At 33.8% G+C, this 20,412-nt stretch overlaps 1 protein-coding gene across 3 annotated transcripts in view; it reads right to left on the bottom strand.

Moving 5' to 3' along the window:
- Positions 1-20,412, bottom strand: part of LOC100880608 (neurotrimin) — a 185,131-nt gene that overhangs the window by 147,577 nt on the left and 17,142 nt on the right. The gene's annotated exons all lie outside the window — the stretch shown is intronic.

Below are 20,412 nucleotides of genomic sequence, written 5' to 3'. Positions count from 1 at the left end.
ATGGGTTTTCGATAAAAAAATGAACGTTTATATTTAAAACGTGAGGCTATCATGACCTAAGTACTTTACGAAAGCTGTTACTTCAAACTGTAAATTTTTAAATAAATATTTTAATCGGCAAGTTTTGTAAAATCGATTTTAGACAAATACAAAATGGTCCTAAAAACAATAACCTCTACTGTCATAACTTAAGTCCTTTACGAAATTTGTTATTTATTATTCTACTTCAAATTGTAAATTTTCAAACAAGTAAATTTTCACAAGTTTAATCAGCCATTTTTGTAAAATCGATTTTAGAAAAACACAAAGTATTCCTAAGTCAAAAGTCAACTAAGAATGTATTTTTATGTACATTTCAAAAAAGATGAACATCAGCACACAGTACATAATACTCTCTGTTCATATTTCAAAGTGCAAGTCCGATTCAAGAAAATGAATGACTCCATTGCAGTAATGTTCCCAGCAATTTTTCAGAGTTAACATTTTTGTAACAGCTCTGAAAAAATGATTTTACTAATTTAAAACCCGATTTCAAGAATGAATTTCTTGAGTCACTTTCAAACATTTATTTCTAAATTACTTGTCTTAAATTTTATTCACAATACAAGCTGAATAGTTATTGAATTATTCTGAATTCTGAATTTATTCCTAATTCACAAGTACTTTCATAATTTGCTCATAAAGTAAATAATATTACAAAAAGAAAGAGAATATAATTTTTTTATTGAAAGAAAGTGAGGTTATCTTCTCTGCAGCAAACCAATAGTGAACATATTTGCAAAGATATTTGCAGCAAGCTTTACACAGCTAATATTATACCGGAGAAACAGTATTGAATCCAGAATGAATAATTAAAACTCTGCCCGGACGTTAATATTTAACCGAATCGTCGATTTTTAACGAAACTGAGATGGTTGTATAAGTCTTAATTTATAGAGTCCCCTAAATTCTTAAAATCTCAACTTCTTAAATGTGCAAATTTCTAAATCACAAAATTTTTTAATTTCTGAAACCTCAAGTCTCCAAATCTCTATATGAACATATCCCTAAATTCCCAAATTTACAAATTCTCAAATTCCCAAATTCCCAAATCCCTAAATCCACAAATCTCCAAATTCCCAAAACACTAGATCTCCAGTTCCTCAAAGTTCTAAGTCCCAAAATCTCGAAATCCCAAAATTCCCAAATCCCAAATCTCCCAAGTCCCCAAGTCCTCAAATCCCAAAATTCCCAAATCCCCAAATCCCTAAATCCTCAAATCTCCAAATTCCCAAATCCCTAAATCCTCCAATCTCCAAATTCCCAAAACACTAAATCTCCTGTTCCTCAAAGTTCCAAGTCCCAAAATCTCGAAATCCCAAAATTCCCAAATCTCAAATCTCCCAAATCCCAAATCTCCCAAATCCCAAATCTCCCAAATCCCAAATCTCCCAAATCCCAAATCTCCCAAATCCCAAATCTCCCAAATCCCAAATCTCCCAAATCCCAAATCTCCCAAATCCCAAATCTCCCAAATCCCAAATCTCCCAAATCCCAAATCTCCCAAATCCCAAATCTCCCAAATCCCAAAATTCCCAAAATTCCCAAAATTCCCCAAATCCCAAATCTCCCAAATCCCAAATCTCCCAACTCCCCAAGTCCTCAAATCCCAAAATTCCCAAAATTCCCAAAATTCCCAAAATTCCCAAAATTCCCAAAATTCCCAAATCCCCAAATTCTTCAATTTCCACACTCCTTAAAACATCTTCTCTGCAGTAAACTAATAGTGAACACATTTGCAAAGATATTTGCAGCAAGTTTTACACAGCTAATATTATACCGAGGAAACAGTATTGAGTCCAGAATGAATACTTAAAACTCTGCCCAGTACGTTAATATTTAACCGAATCGTCGATTTTTAACGAAACTGAGATGGTTATAAGTCAGTTTCGGTACGAGCAGATTACTGAAAACTTCATATTGTAAGGTTAAACGCGGATCGGTAGATGATGCAGAATATAAATATTAACGAGCCGGTGTGGAAGAAGCGGCAAACTATCCGAAAAGGATGAATCTCGTTGAGAAAAAGCGAAGCGTAAGAATGATTTTCCCTCGAACGAGCTACCTCAACCCACCTGTTCCCGCCAACTATCTTACCTCTCTCATAGCGGATATGGAAGACATGCTGTTCCTAAATCGTGTTTCAAGCTGAAATTTCACGCCGTTCTTCACCTTTGATTTTCAGCCAAAGTTATTCCTGTCAAGTGTCTTACGTCTCGACGTATTCTGTTTTAGAAATCTGTAACAGCGATGTGGCGAGGGTCTTTTGGTGAAAAGGACGTTTAATTTTCGTTTTATGGTGATTTCGTTTAGATGCGAATAAAGGAACAGGTTGAAATGTCTGTATAGAGGGAGTTATAATTTTGAGGATTTAGAATTTGGGATTTGGAAATTTTGGAATTTGCGATTTTGGGGATTTAGGAAGTTGGGGGTTGGATATTTGGGGGATTTAGGGGATTTGAGAAAGTTGGGAATCGGGGATTGGAATAGTCGAAATTTGGGAATTTGGGATTTGTGATATTTGGGATTTGGGAAATTTAGGATTTGGGAAATTTGGGATTTGGGAAATTTGGGATTTGGGAAATTTGGGATTTGGGAAATTTGGGATTTGGGAAATTTGGGATTTGGGAAATTTAGGATTTGGGAAATTTGGGAATTGTGAGATTTGGAATTCGGGAAATTTGGGATTTATGAGATTTGGGATTTGAGAAATTTGGGATTTGGGAGATTTGGGATTTGAGAAATTTTGGATTTGTGAGATTTGGGAATTGAGGAATTTGGGATTTGGGGATTTGGGGACTTAGTAACTTGAGAGTTTGAGCATTTGGGGATGCGGTGATATGGAAATTTGCTGATTTAACGATTTAGAGATTTAAACGTTTAGAGATTTACAAATTTAAGAAGTTAGGAATTTGAGAATTTTTAGATTTTCTGCAAGTAATATTAAATGATGAACACATATTTTCCAGATAGAAAAATTCGTTTGTCGAAAGAAAATCGATTTGACGAGTCAGCAGGAAACTTCAATACCGATAATTTGTGACACGCGATCTCCAACAAAATGAAAGCCTGATGCCATCACGTGAAGCGTCTTGGGTGCGTGCAGACACCGAGGTTATTTTATCGAACAACCTGCACTTTTCACACATACAATGGTATCTTTCTTCTGTTTGGTTCATTTTTAAATAGCGACGATTATGACTGAATTGCGTTATTACCTCGCGAAATGATTTTTATTAGTGAAAATTAAATGTACATTTTCTTTCATCTTTTTTTGGGATAAAGTATTTCATTAAATCAAATATTTATATTTGAGATATTCAACTTTTTATGCTTCTCTTATTTTTTAAATTTGTACATTTTTAAGTTTGATAGATTTGTTAATTTGTAGAATTCCCCAAATTCTCAAGTTCTCAAGTTTTTTAATTTGCAAATCTCTGAATCACAAAGGTTTTAAATTTCTGAAACCTCAAATCTCCAAATCTCTGTATAAACTTATCCCTAAATTCTTAAATCTCCAAATTCCCAAATCACTAATTCTTCAGTTCCTTAAAGTTCTAAGTCCTCAAATATCGAAATCCCAAATCTCCCAAATCCCAAATCCCAAATCTCCCAAATCCCAAATCTCTCAAACCCCAAATCTCCCAAATCCCGAATCTCCCAAATCCCAAATCTCTCAAACCCCAAATCTCCCAAATCCCAAATCTCTCAAAGTCCAAATCTCCCAAATCCCAAAATTCTCAAATTCCCTAAATCTTCAAATTCTCGAACTCCCAAGTCCTCAAGTCCCCAAATCCCAAAATTCTCAAAATCCCCAAATCCCCAAATCCCCAAATCCCCAAATCCCCAAATCCCCAAATCCCAAATCCCAAAATTCCCAAAATTCCTCAAATCCCCAAAGCCCCAAATCCTCAAACTTTCAAACTCCCAAGTCCCCAAGTCCCCAAATCCCAAAATTCCCAAATCCTCAAATTCTTCAATTTCCACGCCCCTTAAAACACCTCACCAAAACTGTCCAAACCACCCCAGAATCTTAACAACCCACCCCAATTTCCCTACCACAAATCCATAAAACCGACGCAACTAAAAAATTCAACGCAGTAACTCAATTGCAGTCAAACTTTTGTAAACTTGTTGCTTATTATTAGCTAATGCTATCACTGACCAGCTGCCCCGGGTACAGTTCTATTAATCATACAACACGGTTCTGCTCAAACTGTTGCGTTTTACTACAAGACAGTACAATGGTATGATGAGCTATCAGTCATCCTTGCTTTTCGTTCAAGGCACGTTGTACATTGTCATGTAACGAAACCACCAACGTCCGTCAATATATCATACGGTATAGGGATGTATGTGTCACCGTGGGTTACATCATTCAACATTCTGCGGTGATATAGGGTGTATTACCTGCTTTGTGATTAACCGTACAGCAATATTTCGTTAATAATTGTTGTGCATAGTAGATGCACATGCGATCCTGATATTAGCCACTATTATTTGCTGGCAACTTGGCTATTTCTTTGCTGTTTTATGTTTCTCTTTTTATTATTTTTCATATTTTTTATCCTTACTGTTGTGAAATGTTAAGTTGGTAATTTCGGTTGGTAATTCAGTTGGTAATTTTAGTTAGTAATTTATTTTGACATGGGGGTATGTTTGATGGTGCTACATTAAGGTCTTCATTTCTATTTATTGTTAGTGATGGTCTTCAGTTTTATTTATTGTTAGTTATTCTTTTTTATACGTTTTAATACATTATTATTATTATTATTTATTATTTGTGATTATTATTTTTTTATTTTTATTTCATTTGTTATTTTCAATTATTGTCATTTACTTTTACTTCCTCTGCTATTTCAAATTATTATCTTTCACTTTCATTTGATTATTTTTAATTATTATTTTTCTTTTTTACTTCATTCATCATTTTTAATCATAACCTTTTGTTTCTATTTTCATTTAACAGTCTTAATTATTGTCTTTCATTTTTATTTCATTTATGATTATTATCTTTCATTTTTTTTTTATTTAGTAGTTTTAATTATTTTTTATTTTTCTTATTAATAATTATTGTCTTTTATTATTATTTCGTTCATTATTTTTAATTAATACTTTTTACTTTTATTTTAATTTAACATTCTTAATTCTTATCTTTCACTTTTTTTTTATTTATTAGTTATGGTTACTTTTTAGTTTTAATATTAATAATTATTGTCTTTTATTATTATTTCATTCATCATTTTTAATTATTGCCTTTTATTTTTATTTTCATTTAACATTCTTAATTATTGTCTTTAATTTTTATTTCATTTATTTAATTATTATCTTTCAATTTTTTATGATTTATTACTTTTGATTGCCTCTTATTTTTATTAGTCCGAATTACTATCTTTTTTTGTACGTCATTTATTACACTTAATTATTATATTTCATTTTTATTTCGTTTATCATATTCAATCATTACCTTTCATTTTTATATCGCCTCTTATTTTCAATTGGCATATCTCATTTACATTTTATTTATTACCTTTATCTGATTTTTTAGTCTTCTTTGCATTGTAGGTTCATTAATTACCTTCTCAATTATCGACATGACTCGTATTACAATTTTTTAGTTTGAGTGCAAACTTCATTAATCACGAAAGAATTTAAAATCTCAAAATAAATTGAAAACGACAGAAAAAACATGTATTACAATTCTTTATAAAAATATCTAAAACATTGAAATGTTTTGAAACATTGAAAACACTGATTATATGAAAGAGTTCACGAGATTATGCTAATAAAATTGTTTGCGTCGAAAACATTGCAACTATGTATATGAAGCGAACGATAATTCTTGAAACAACTGAAACTATAAACTATCCTATGGCCGTACATAATTCTCTGATTTATAGAGCCGTATCGAATTTGCGCGCAGCAACAGGTGACAGTTTCGATAATTTATAAATCGGTCCGAAAGTAGATTATTGAGCTTATTAATGAATTATACTGTTCATGATTAATATTCTGTTGTCGATAGTTATTTATTATCATTTTCATTTATCATCTATTATTTTAGTTGTGTATTATTATTCTTTTAAAGGTGCGTGATTTTAAGTGAAATAGCGTGAGAGAAATATAGCTCTAATGGACGCCATTTTGTACCTCGGAGTTTTAAAATGGATTGCACCGTGTTTCTCTGTGGACATTTGCAATTTTATTTAACAACTGTTTTATGTACCTTTTATATATTTTTTATAGATTTCTTAAATGTTTAAACGTTATTTTTGTAACTGAATTAAATAAATTTAAATAAATAACCTTCAAATCTCCAAATTTTTATTTGCTGAAAAAATGTAAATTTTGCTTCATTTTTTATTTCAAATATCTACGAGCTAACTGCATATTTAAAACATAAAATATCTCAATTTAAAAAAGAAAACAAAGAAATGATTTTATTCTTAGTAAAATAATTAATGAAACACTTACTGAAATATCAAATAAAATATTTAATAAATATATAAATAATTTAATTATATAAATAGTATTTTGAAAAAAAAATAAGTGAGTTAAAAATTCTTAAGAACAATTAATCCTAAGTTTTAAAACCTTTTAAATATTTCACTAAAAGAAATTTGATAAAGTTATAAAGTATTTTATATTTTACAAAAGATATTATTACAGTAAAACAATTGTTCTAAAATTATTTAAAAAATAAATTCGTGCATTTATACAGTGTTCCATAAATCACTTTAGCCAATTAATTTCGTAGTGGAAAAAACGTTCTTCTATAACAAAAAGAGAACGGTTTGTTTTATTCTTTTGAGTTTTCAGAGTCAACTGCTTCAAATTGATTGAAACGATTTCAATCAATGGAAATTCGTTTGGAAGCTGTAGCTTTTACAAAAAAGAACCAGTTTCTCTTTGCTGCTGCGATTTATTGGATTTTTTCTATTAAATTTTATTGGCTTCTTTCGTTTTTACTCAAAAATTATCTGACTAAACGATCTTTCTGTTAAATATATTAAATCTGTTTCGCTTAATCGAAAATGTCAGAAAGCAGCAAAGTAGAACTTTCGTTTAATTGAATTTTTATTTAATAATAAATGTTTATTTCCTTGCAAACAATTTTTTTAACTTCAATTTTTTTCCTTCACTGTAAAAAAATTAAATTAAAAACTTTTTATCAAGAAATTGCGTTTACAGTTTTTATGTGTGAACAAGAATAAATGTTTTAAAAAAAGTGGAGAATATAAAAATTTTTGAAAAATCAAAAATGTCAAAAATTGACAAAAATAATATTTTTTTAAATTTTCTTGTAAGAAGTAATCTCTTTATAAAATAGTTCATGCGAACAATAGTCTATCAATTATTAAAAAATTTGTAAAAGTTGCAATTTAATCCTCAACGTGACAAAACAGTAACATTCGATTTTCGATCGAGAAAGTTTAAAAACAAAACTCTAACTTTCACAAAACTCTGCAGTTAACCACATTTTAATTCCCAATTAAAAATTACCCAATTATCGAGTAGTATTTAATTATCGAGGTAATTAAAAATTTGAAAGTTTGATAATAAAAAACACGAGGTAAATTAAGAAGCGCAAAATGAGATACGAAGAGGGAAGAAAAAGAGGAAAGAAGAGTTTCTGTACGTGTATGAATGAAAGGTAGACGGAAAAGAGAAATTAGAACAACGTCATACGAAAGGAGATACAGAGGCTTTGAATTTCAGTGCTGAGCCTCACTCTTCTATTCAATGGTAATTCAGTGGTAATTTAAATACGTTCATTATGATTCAAACATATTCATTATTCAGTTAAGAACCTTCTGTTATTTTATCGATTATTCAATGCTTTGATGGCGGGCACGTTTTACGAAACCGCCGTCTGTACACATTGGAATGCACAATCGACTTCAGTCAAATTCTCCGGCTCGAAGGAGCGCTGTTCTGTGCTTCATTAGCAATTAAATACAAATATTTGTGCGCGTTGTATTGTTTGCAGTGAAGAATGAGTATCAAGAAACCCGGTTCCTTCTCTGTTTAGTTTTCCCACCTCTTGCAAACTTCGCGAGCCGACTCCGCTGTAATGTTTCTCGGTTTTGATCTCACTTAATCTCAGCTTTCAAATTATCTGCAAGGACTTAAGGGGCTCTTCGTTTCAAGTTTCATTTGATAAAACAGCGTTATCACGGGACGAAGTTAACGACTTTATACTTATTATTTAAGATAAGGCCATAATCGCATTTAGTTGTTTCTCTAAATAACCACTTAAACATAACACAGTTTCAATTTTTTGATGACTAAAATAAATCGCAAGAGTTAAGAAATGATTGTTGGAGAAATTACTGGACAAAATTTATGAAAAGCTTCCAAAGCTAACCTTCATATGTGGACATTTTGGGAAAATGTCTTTATTTGAAAAAATTTTCACATTTTTCCTGTAGAAGACAGTATTAAACACATAACACAGTTTCAAATTTTTGATGTTTAATATAAATCGCAAGAGTCAGGAAATGATCGTTGAAGAAATTACCGGACAAAATTTATGAAAAGCTTCCAGAACTAACCTTCACATGTGGACATTTAGGAAATGTCTTTATTTGAAGAAATTTTCACATTTTTCCTGTAGAAGACTAAATTAAACACATAACACAGTTTCAATTTGTTGATGTCTAAAATAAATCGCAAGAGTCAGGAAATGATCGTTGAAGAAATTACTAAACAAAATTTATGAAAAGCTTCCAGAGCTAACCTTCACATATGGATATTTTAGGAAATGTCTTTATTTGAAGAAATTATCACATTTTTCCTGTAGAAGACAGTATTAAACACATAACACAGTTTCAACTTTCTGATGTTTAATATAAATCGCAAGAGTCAGGAAATGATCGTTGAAGAAATTAGTGGACAAAATTTATGAAAAGCTTCCAGAGCTAACCTCCACATGTGGACATTTTAGGAAATGTCTTTATTCGAAGAAATTTTCACATTTTTCCTATGAAAGACAAAATTTGTCATATGTCTAAATACTCAGCTTCACATGTGCCGAATATATGTATCTCCCACTGAACATATATCAAATATCCACATAACCTAGCCTTACTCTGTAAAATACTATAAAAATATGAAACTACCAATATTTGCCTCACAGAGTCCACTACCCAAATAGCCTAGCTACTATAAGAACGTACATAATTTTGTACCTGTGAATAATGTGTGCCTACAAAGGTACATGCATAAACTAGAATAAAATTGTAAATATTGTATTATATCATAGCTTTGGATTTGATTTTTCTCGCCTCCAAATAGCGATTAATTTCGTGATCGTTTCAGAAGGGAGTAGAGAGCAATACACTGGTGCTTGTACACGAATGAACGCGTATTGCGGCCGACAGTCGTGTGGTAGCGCACAAAGGATCCCATTAGGTCGTAAGTACGAGCACGCAGTTCTAGCCCTTTGAACGCATGTGAGTCACTGACAAGTCGCGTATATGTACGTCGAGTCATGGAGCTCTCAAGGACATCAAGGTGATCGCTTGTTTCTCGGACCCTCGACTTAATTTGCACGGATCTCATTCATAAGAGAGGCTTATGCAGAGTCATAGGTTTAATTAAGATTAATTTCTAACTACGACCTTAAATAATGGTGTTGTATCTTTAGTTTGGACTGTATAACAAACCTAGTGAATCGAAATGAGAGTCTCTAGAAAAAATCGAGATTTGAGGAATATTTTCAACTAGTTAGACTTTTGAGTGACCTTTTGAACCTTAATGATCTTGAAGTTACTCTCAAGAGATGTCCAGATCTCAGAGTGAACAAACATGAAATGCAGAACTGTATATAGTTGCGTTTAAGAAAACAATACACCTAAAAATCTTCAGAACATCTACACCTAGCCAAACTTGATGATCACATGTCCCTCTCAAAATTTTGATAATCCTCAATGATCTGGAGGATACTCCATTTTGGAAGATGTTCAAATACTGTCAGAGTAAGCAATAAACTTGATTAAACACAAACATGAACATAGATCTATTTGGAAAAATAAAATGCAGCTGACAGTCACAAGAAAAGCTACATCTTCATAGACAAACTGGGTGATCATCATAATCGTCCCACCTAAAACCTTGATAACTCTTAATGATCTTAAAAAAGCTATTCTGTTTGAAGAGATGTCCACATACACTGTTCAGAAAAACAGAAGACAGACTTAAGTCTTGTGATCATCTTCAGCTAGTTAGACAAATATAGTCATCATCATAAAATGTCCCACTTAAAACCTTGATAATGCTGAACCATCTCGAAGAAATTGCTCTGTTCGAAAGGATGTCCATATACACTTGAGATGTGCTACAATCCTGATCAGACTTAGATGCATAGTCCTCTTCAAAAGACAGAAGACAGTCTTAAGGTCTGATAAGCATCTTCACCTAGTTAGCCAAATTTAGTGATCATCATAAAATGTCCCACTTAAAACCTTGATAATGCTGAACCATCTCGAAGAAATTGTTCTATTTGGAAAGATGTCCACATACACTTGAGGTGGACTACAATCCTGAGCAGACTTAGATGCATAGTTCTCTTCAAAAAAGCAGAAGACAGGTTTAAGGTCTGATAAGCATCTTCACCTAATTAGACAAATTTAGTGATCATCATAAAATATCCTACTTAAAACTTTAATGATGCTTAACGGTCTCGAAGAAGATATTCTGTTTTAGGTGCAAGTATTCCCATTGCAAACTGTAGTTTGCGCTATATATAATACATTCGTATTCTAGCAAAGGCTCGCCTTAATTACCGAAAACTTAATTGATCCTCACATTGTAATGTTTAGCGCCATTCCAAGAAAGTTTAAAGCCCCGAATCTGGAGCAGTCTAATTAATTACGGGAATTAATCACAAGCTTCGCAGAAAGTTTCGATGACGTTCTCGTACCCGTAAGAATAACAACGGACTTAGACGGCTCTTCGCATCGAATAAGAGAACAACGGGCCTCGGAATTCCGTTATTTGCAATGCTACTGTAATTTATGTGGTCTGTTTGAAAATGGAGGAAATTAGACGACGGAGGACGATCTCAAGACACGAGGCGTTATTCTCACCAACGTGGAAATCTCGACCGGAGTAAAAGCGAACCGGGGCGATCTGTGACAGTAGAAAATGAGATTTCGATCGTTAGGACGAGACACCGGCCTGAGGAAAGTGCAGCACCGGCCAGCTGTGCTGGCTCGTACAGTAAAATGTGTAGACCAATCAGAATAAAGGGAGAACACTGACTTTCCGTATTATCAAGCCAGGATATTAAACGTCTGAAACATCGAGGACGATTACCAACGAAACTTTCGTTTCTCTTCTTTTCCACAGAGGAAGGTGTTACTGTTTCCATTACGGACTATTAGTTGATGAAATTGATTACTATTAGAGCTGTTAGTTGATAAAATTCGTCGTTATATTGATCACGTTTCATAATTACCTGGTTTAAGGGCTCTGGAGGGGGTCCTTTGAGAAGTGGATATTTATCGAGCAGCCAATATGTGGACGTTCATTTCAATATTTATTAGTTCACTATTTTGTTGAAATTATTATGTACTGTTCTTACTAGATAAATAACCAATTTAGGGGCTCTGAAGGTAGGATCCTTTAAGAAATGGATATTTATCGAGCAGCCAATATGTGGACGTTCATTTCAACATGGATACATGGACGTTCTCTTCGACACTTATCAGCTTTCCTATTGTAATCAGCTTTCCTATTGTAATTATTATGTACTGTTCTTACTAGATAAATAACCGATTTAGGGACTCTTAAGGTAGGATTCTTTGAGAAATGGATATTTATCGAGCAGCCAATATGTGGACGTTCATTTCAACATGGATACATGGACGTTCGCTTCCATACTTATCAGCTTTCCTATTGCAATTATTATGTACTGTTCTTACTAGATAAATAACCAATTTAGGGGCTCTGAAGGCAGGATCCTTTGAGAAATGGATATTTATCGAGCAGCCAATATGTGGACGTTCATTTCAACATGGATACATGGACGTTCTCTTCGACACTTATCAGCTTTCCTATTGTAATTATTATGTATTACTCTTACTCGATAAATACCCGGTTTAGGGGCTGTGAAGACTAACATGTCTGAAGACCGTTGCTAGCAGACATGTATCACGCGGTCATTTATCGAACGTACACTCTACACAATAATTTGAAATATGTTAATCAAATATCAGCGTTCTTTGTTAAAAAGAACCGGCAATATTTCATTGTAGAAGGATTAGAGAAGATTTTAAGGGAATAAAAGTTCTCTTAGGTAACGGTCTCATTAAAAGCCAGAATTTTTTCAATTTTCCTTCGATTTTGAACTTTTTACAGAGAAAAGCAAAAATCGTATTCGGTAAGTAGAGGGGAAAGAAGGATCGTAAAGGATCGAGTTAATTAATTGAACTTAAATAACGGACTATGAAATAGTTGGCGTGTAGAGTTTCCGTACATGCCGTTCAGCAATCGGGAACGAGTTAGCCCTGATAGCGGCTGAGAGTTTAACTGACTTGAGAAGAGGGGGCAGAGGGTGACTAAGGAATAGGTACCTTTAATGAGGTTGATAATGGGCTGGTTATATAGTCCTCGGTTCCGAGCTGATAGACCTCCGTCCGTCCCTACGCTCATTTACCATTTTCTGCACCGCTCATTGATTTCACCAGCCGGGGTTAATCGAGTTGTGCAAATTCAGTATTTTAGCGAACTCTCTCCACTTTTACTTAAGTTTAAACACTTGCTTGAGAAAGGCAGTTAATTGGACGACCCAATCTTGTTTTCCTCGGGGTTCAATCCGATTCTGCTCCACAATTCAGCCGTTCCAGCATTTTAAACCGCGCGTCACCGTACCTGCCGCTGACGACAAATATCTGAAACGTATTATTTCGCCCTGTGTATAGAATTCATTTACGCCGACCTAAGCCTATTTCTCATGCCGTCAAACAAAAACCATACGCTTGATAATAAAAGTAGGCCGAATCGCTTTTAAAATCCCGGACCAAATTCTCTCGCTCGGATTTCAATACCCTGCCACTCAATTATTGCGTTCGTGACACTATTACTATTTCATAAATGCGGGTCAAAGCTCTCGCTATAACGCTACATTATAATGGGACATCGCTTACGCAAATCATTTTGTTATATAAGGCAAGTATTTTACAATAATATCCCTTGTGGGATGCATATGACAGCGAGAGGATTAGAAGTTTAAGAATTTTTAATGAGACCCAAGGAGTCGCCACATTTTACTGATTTTTCGGTTTATTATTAGTCATCAGAACCCTCAGCAGTATTTAGACTTTTCTATACAGGAACTGCTGAACTCACACCCCATGGGATTTTATTTCTACTTAAATGGAGTTGCTGAGATACGCATTGGATAGAAACTCTCGTGGAATTTTTCCTCCCGAATTTATTTGTACTGTTTATTGTAGCTTCTTTCGATCTGTATTTCCTTTCCATTTCTTTAAAATCTCGTTTGTAGACTTGTATTGGACTTTTATATGCCCAATGACACACAAATGATTTATTTCATTCATACATGAGTCAGAATGTTAATAAAAATTGTTAATAAAATTTAAATGTTAATAAAAAGATTTCAAATTTTTAATATACATGTTGAGGTACTGCTTGGTTTTATTACTTGCTATGGTCACTTTGTAAACTACTTCATCTTTTCCATCTCCACCCGAATTTTAGCTAAACCAACAGAAAATTAGAAACCGTTTTCCCTCAGCAATGTCACAAAAATACGCTCACTCTTTTGTAAAACGTAAAAAATCTTCGAAGCTCTAGTCATCAAGTACACAACAAAATAAACTCTAATCCGAAGTCAAATTCATTTAGATATCCACTTATATTCACTTGTTGGAATTCCTAATGATTCGCGTCGTTTAATCGTCACTGACGCTACGACGCACATGACGCACCTCGTACACCGCACCTCATAGCTCAAATGTGCCAAACCTGATTTTGAGGACATTTTAAATTTAAGAGTAATTATAATCAGTTGATCACATTTGCCTAACATTTCAAGTTTCTTTGTAACATTGCAAGAATAATTGGTTCGAACCTGTTCGAACATAACCTGTCGAATGATAGGTTAGTTTGGACGATATTTCACCTCCGTCATTTAGAATATTCCATTGAATCGACTAATTTCGAATACTTTGAAAACTTCGATACTTCACTATACAAGTCACCCTTGCAAATACTGTGAAATTTAATAAATTTTGTACGTGGCAAGGTTTTCTACAATGCAGATGAAAATGGCTTCACGGTCCATCGAAAGTAATATTGCAAGAATAATTGGTTAGATAACTGTCAAATGATACGTAAAGTGGACGGTAACATTTCACCTCCGTCATTTAGAATATTCCATTGAATCGAAAATACTTTTCGCAAATTGAAACGATCAATCTGTGTCACGTCGTTCGCGTGTCTATCCGAAATGTCGATAAGGATGGGCGAAAGATATCGTAAGTTACAACAGCGTTGGCACATATTCAAAAGTGATGGTGGTCACGCGTCGTCCAAAACGGGCTATGATTTTCGCGGTGATTTATTGTGTGGCCGATGATTTTTCATCGGTGAAGTTACGAAATGAAGTGATTGATTGCACTCCCGAAGAAGTGCCGCCGAAAAAGTGAGGCCGAATTTTATTTATTACGACTGCGACCGTATGGACAAAGAATTACTCTCCATCGGTCACTGGATTTATTTATTCACTTTGTTTATACAATTTATTACGCAGTTAAATGCAAGCTTTTATTTAACTTGGAAAATAAATACTTAATAAGTCTGTTTACTTGAGCTGTCAATACCTAACCTATAAATCGTTTGAGTTCAAATAATTGCACGAAATAATTGAAGTAGTGTGTGTTTGAGTAACAGATATTTTTAGTTCTTAATAGATGTCGCTGTTTTAATACTTTGTGAGGTAATATTGGAAAATTCACTTTAATGAAAAACATGCGCAGTCGTTAACGGTGTACATTAATTATGCGCAGTAAAGTTACTATATTTTATTTTGTATCATTTATTGTATGAACCTTATTGCGCATATTTATTATTTTTCATTGTTGAATGCGCACATATTAAGGTTGTTAATCAATTTTGTTCGTCACAAATAACCTCAAAGTCTTTAACCAGTCAAAAAATTTGAATGTTTTTAAAAACTTCTAAAATTCAAAATATTTTAATTCTGCACATGTTTTCTCTCAAAAACATCGGATCGAGTGTTCCTTTCGCTTTAAACTGTGGAATCACTTTGCGAGAAAAACAACCGCGCAAACTTCACCGCTGAAACTTCGTTAAATTAAAAACTTGTTTGTAGAAAAATGTTTTGTGAATCAACAAAAAGTTCCAGTACCCTTTTTCAGGATATTCGGTTTTTAGCATCTTGAATATCGAACCACCAATTTGACACGACGAAAAATATCCAAGTCCCGTGTAAAATTGCAAACTTTTTTGGTTCTATCGAGCAGAACCTATATTCGACACAACTAAACTGTGAACAAAACACACAGTTTCCCGTTGCGTAAACAATCGTCCGGCACACAGCTAAATTGATATCGGGGGAAAAAAAGTTAAACAAGAAAACGCAATGTGGAGTCACGAAACCGTTTTCGTTGCCGATCAAAACGTGCCAAAGATAAATGTTACTTTTTTGCAACGACGAATACCGTCGCCGTTTCCGCTCAATACATCACCGGTAATTAACCGCAAAACTTGCATAAACGTGTGTGCATGGAAGACAGGATCGTGCCAGGAGGAGGGATGCAATAATTGATGGAGGAAGGAAAATGTGGAATACGGAAATCTGGAACATTAACCTCTTGGATGCAGGTATTTTAATTACAATTAGTTGTGTGGGGATTTTTAGAAGTTGCTAGAAGACACATTTCTGTATGTGTATTGATTGCTTGACTTGCGTGACAATTAAGTGGAGAGGGGAAACAATCGAATGAATGAAATTGCAGTAGTGCGTGCGGGTGGTCTGAAACATTTATGATAACGGTGAAGTTGAAATACGTTCACAGGTCTCGAAATTTTTTAAACTATGAGTTTAGAAATTTGCAGATTTAGAAGTTGTCGAATTTTTGGATTTGGAAGTTGGTGAATTTTGAAATTTGGAAGTTGTCAAGTTACGAAATTCTCAAGTTTCTAAATTATTTAATTGTGGAAGTAGTAGATTTTGAAATTACAAATTCACAAATTTCCAAATATACTAATTTCCATCTCTTCCAATTTCCACCTTCCCCAATGTCCAATTTTCCAATTTCCAAATTTTAGGAATCCAACCACCTCAAGTTCCAACTTTGCAATTTTAAAATACCTCAAATCCCAATTCCACCAATTTCCAAATCTCTCAATTCCTAACTACCCCTATTTCTGAATCCCTCAATTCCCATCTTCCCCAATTTCCACCTTCTCCAATTTTCCAATCTCAGAATTTCACCTTCCCTTATTTCCAATTTTCCAATTTCCAAATTTTAGGAATCCAACCACCTCAAGTTCCAACTTTGCAATTTTAAAATATCTCAAATCCCAATTCCACCAATTTCCAAATCTCTCAATTCCCAACTACCCCTATTTCTGAATCCCTCAATTCCCATCTTCCCCAATTTCCACCTTCTCCAATTTTCCAATCTCAGAATTTCACCTTCCCTAATTTCCAATTTTCCAATTTCCAAATTTTAGGAATCCAACCACCTCAAGTTCCAATTTTGCAATTTTAAAATACCTCAAATCCCAATTCCACCAATTTCCAAATCTCTCAATTCCCAACTACCCCTATTTCTGAATCCCTCAATTCCCATCTTCCCCAATTTCCACCTTCTCCAATTTTCCAATCTCAGAATTTCACCTTCCCTAATTTCCAATTTTCCAATTTCCAAATTTTAGGAATCCAACCACCTCAAGTTCCAACTTTGCAATTTTAAAATATCTCAAATCCCAATTCCACCAATTTACAAATTTCTCAATTCCTAACTACCCCTATTTCTAAATCCCTCAATTCCCATCTTCTCCAATTTTCCAATGTCAGAATTCCACCTTCCCCAATTTCCAATTTCCAATTTCCAAATTTCAAAATTCCAACCACCCCAATTTCTAATTGTGCAATTTTAAAATATCTCAAATCCCAATTCCACCAGTTTACAAATTTCTCAATTCCTAACTACCCCTATTTCTAAATCCCTCAATTCCCATCTCCAATTTTCCAATATCAGAATTCCACCTTCTCCAATTTCCAATTTTCCAATTTCCAAATTTCAGGATTCCAACCACCTTAATTTCCAATTTTTCCAATTTCGAAATATGCCAAATCCCAATTGCACCTATTTCCAAATCTCTCAATTCCCAACTGCCCCTATTTCCACATTCTCCTATGTCAGAAAGCCCCACTTTCTAAATCTATCAATTTTCACCTCCCCCAATTTCCATCTCCCCCAATTTCCATCTCCCCCGATTTCCAAATCTCTCAATTTCCAACTACCCTTATTTCCAAAATCCCCTTTTTCTAAATCCCTCAATTCTCATCTTCCCCAATTTCCACTTTCCCCAATTTCAAAATCTCAGAATTCCACATCCCCCTATTCCCACCACCCCCTTTCCCAAATTCTCCAAAAAAAAAATACTCCAACTCCCTCCTCTCCCAATTCCCACTTCCCCCAATCTCCTTGGGTGAATCACCCAAATCCCCCAATCAAAAATTGACAAACACTCAAACCACCAATCTCTAAAATTCCTAAATGTTCCAACCCCAAATTGCACCTCTTCCTAATCCCAAATTTGAAAAGCGTATAACGACGCGATCACATGCGTTCATGAACGTGGAATTTACTACTATTTATTGTTCCTGCAAACGAGGAAGAAAGGAGAAGGAAAGCAGATATCGTTTAAAAGCTCGTTAGTGGAATTCGCATTTGGAAGAGTCAAAGCATCGCTATAATTTAGGTTGCCATGCGTCCCATTCAACCCCGTCGCGAGATCGTATCATTCTGCAGGTGTCTGGCTGTACTCCTGTGATCAAATATGCAACGACGCCGCATATACAGGGTGTTCGCATTAAATTATTACAGTTCCACTATTTTGTAAGTAGCAAACGTACAAACCGACTGTTTATGCAAAAAATTACGTTTTTATAACGTACATGGAGGAACATAACGCGTGTATTAATGGAGATGAATTTTCTTTAAGTATGGTACTATTTTTGGAGACACGAAGGTCAACAGAGTTTTATGCAAGCTTTTTTTGTAAAAATTTATGAATGTGCTTAAATGTGTTTTCTATCCGAAATATGTATGTGGATCAAATGACAATTTTATTCTTTTCAAAATGGTGTATGTACATCGTTTCAATATTTTATTAATTTTTAAGTATCAATGCTTTCACTTGAGTCATAAGTTATCGTGTGTGAATTATGTTCACGTTCTTTCAAAAATTATGTGTGCAACAATTTTTAATAGTTTGTGTACAGAAAATGATCTCTTATGTTATCAAATAAAGAACATAAATATCAGTTTTGTTTACATGTGCGATAACATGTGTAATTTATTGTGATTATGTGTAACTTGATATGTGTAAATTAATATGGAAAAGTGCAGTTTAATATGTGTAATTTGATATGAATATGTGTAATTTGATATGTCTAATTTAATGTGAATATTTGTAACTTAATATGTGTTATTTCATATGTGTAATTTAATATGAATATGTATAATTTAATATGTGTAATTTAGTGTGTGTAATTCAATATGAGTATGTGCAATTTCATACGTGTAATTTAATGTGCCCAATTTAATGTGAATACGTGTAACTTAATATATATAATTTCATATGTGTTATTTCATATGTGTAATTTAATGTGAATATATGTAATTTAATATGTCTGATACAATGTGAATATATGTCATTTAATATGTTTGATACAATGTGAATATATGTAATTTAATATGAATATGTGTGACTTAATACATTTACATTAATATGAACTTGCATTCGTTTATAACTAAAGAAGAATACAGCAGGTCAGAATGGTTCTATAAGGCAGTTTAAAGATAGAAAGGGAGAACTTATCTGGTCATTTGCTCGGAGATGTCTATTCAAGGAGTGACCCTCTTCTCTTTTAAATAGGATCCTTTCGCAAAGATGCTTCATTATTTAATTTATGCTGCTGTCAATGACATAATTGAATCTACTTTTCGCAGAGCCAGCAGTGCTTAATGTCCTCAACAAATGTCAGCTCGAATATAGACGAAAATATAGCACTAGATTCAAAATTAGTCACTTCAAAATGATCCCAAGTGGAAATTTAATTTTATAAATATTCCTTTCGTAATTCTGACGGACACGTGCCAACCAGGACGAACGTACGCTATTTTCAAAATGTGGCCGCAATGTTTGTATCATGAGCTCCATATACGAGGAATTATAATTTTCAGCGAAAAGTTCAACATTCATAGGATAAAAGGAACATGAAGCATGATTTTCATGCAGAACATTTTCATTTGATACACGTTTACGTAACTTCTGCCAGAAGTTGTATTTCAATTATCTGGCTTACAATTTCTATTCGAAACAAAAGGATTTTATTTCCCATTATCATAAAAGCAGTACCTTTACGATTTAATCAGGTATACATTCCGTTTTTGAAGTTGGGGTGAACGTGATATTTCAGGTTTTAGCTTTTAACTATTCTGTCGTTTAATTATTCATATATTTATTTATATGGCACTTTATTTATATGGTACTCACATATATTAATTCTGGAGTATATGAATATAGTTTCTTTTGTAATGGCATGTCAGGTATGCCATTTGAAAGTTTTAAATGTCTTTTGCATAATTTAGAGGCATACGAATCATGGAAGTACATGTTATGTATACTGCTATGTTTATATTGTATGTAAGGCTGTATTACTATGTACAGGGTGTGTCACAACCAGTGTAAGTCCCTGAAATGTAGCTGATATGATACTGAATAAGATTTCCCTTTGCAAAAGTGGGTTTTGAAGCTTTGTTTTTCAATTATTAAGGAAAAACACAGACCGATCAGGGCGCGAAGATTACGCATGCGCAGACGCGAGAGCGACAGCTTCGAACTAGCGGCTGAGCGCGTAGTACTTACCACGCGTTGTATTTACCACGCACTGTATTTACCACGCATTTTTTACCATGTACTGCACTTACCACGCGTTGTATTTTCCACGCATTAAATTTACCACACGTTGCTTACCACGTGCTGCACCTACCACGCGTTGTATTTACCACGCGTTCTTTACCACGCGTTGTATTTACCACGCCTTGTATTTACCACGCATTCTTTACCACGTACTGCACTTAC

The sequence above is a fragment of the Megachile rotundata genome, chromosome 14, assembly GCF_050947335.1.
Source record: "Megachile rotundata isolate GNS110a chromosome 14, iyMegRotu1, whole genome shotgun sequence".
NCBI lineage: Eukaryota > Metazoa > Arthropoda > Insecta > Hymenoptera > Megachilidae > Megachile > Megachile rotundata.
This window is presented reverse-complemented; position numbering and strand designations above follow the sequence as displayed.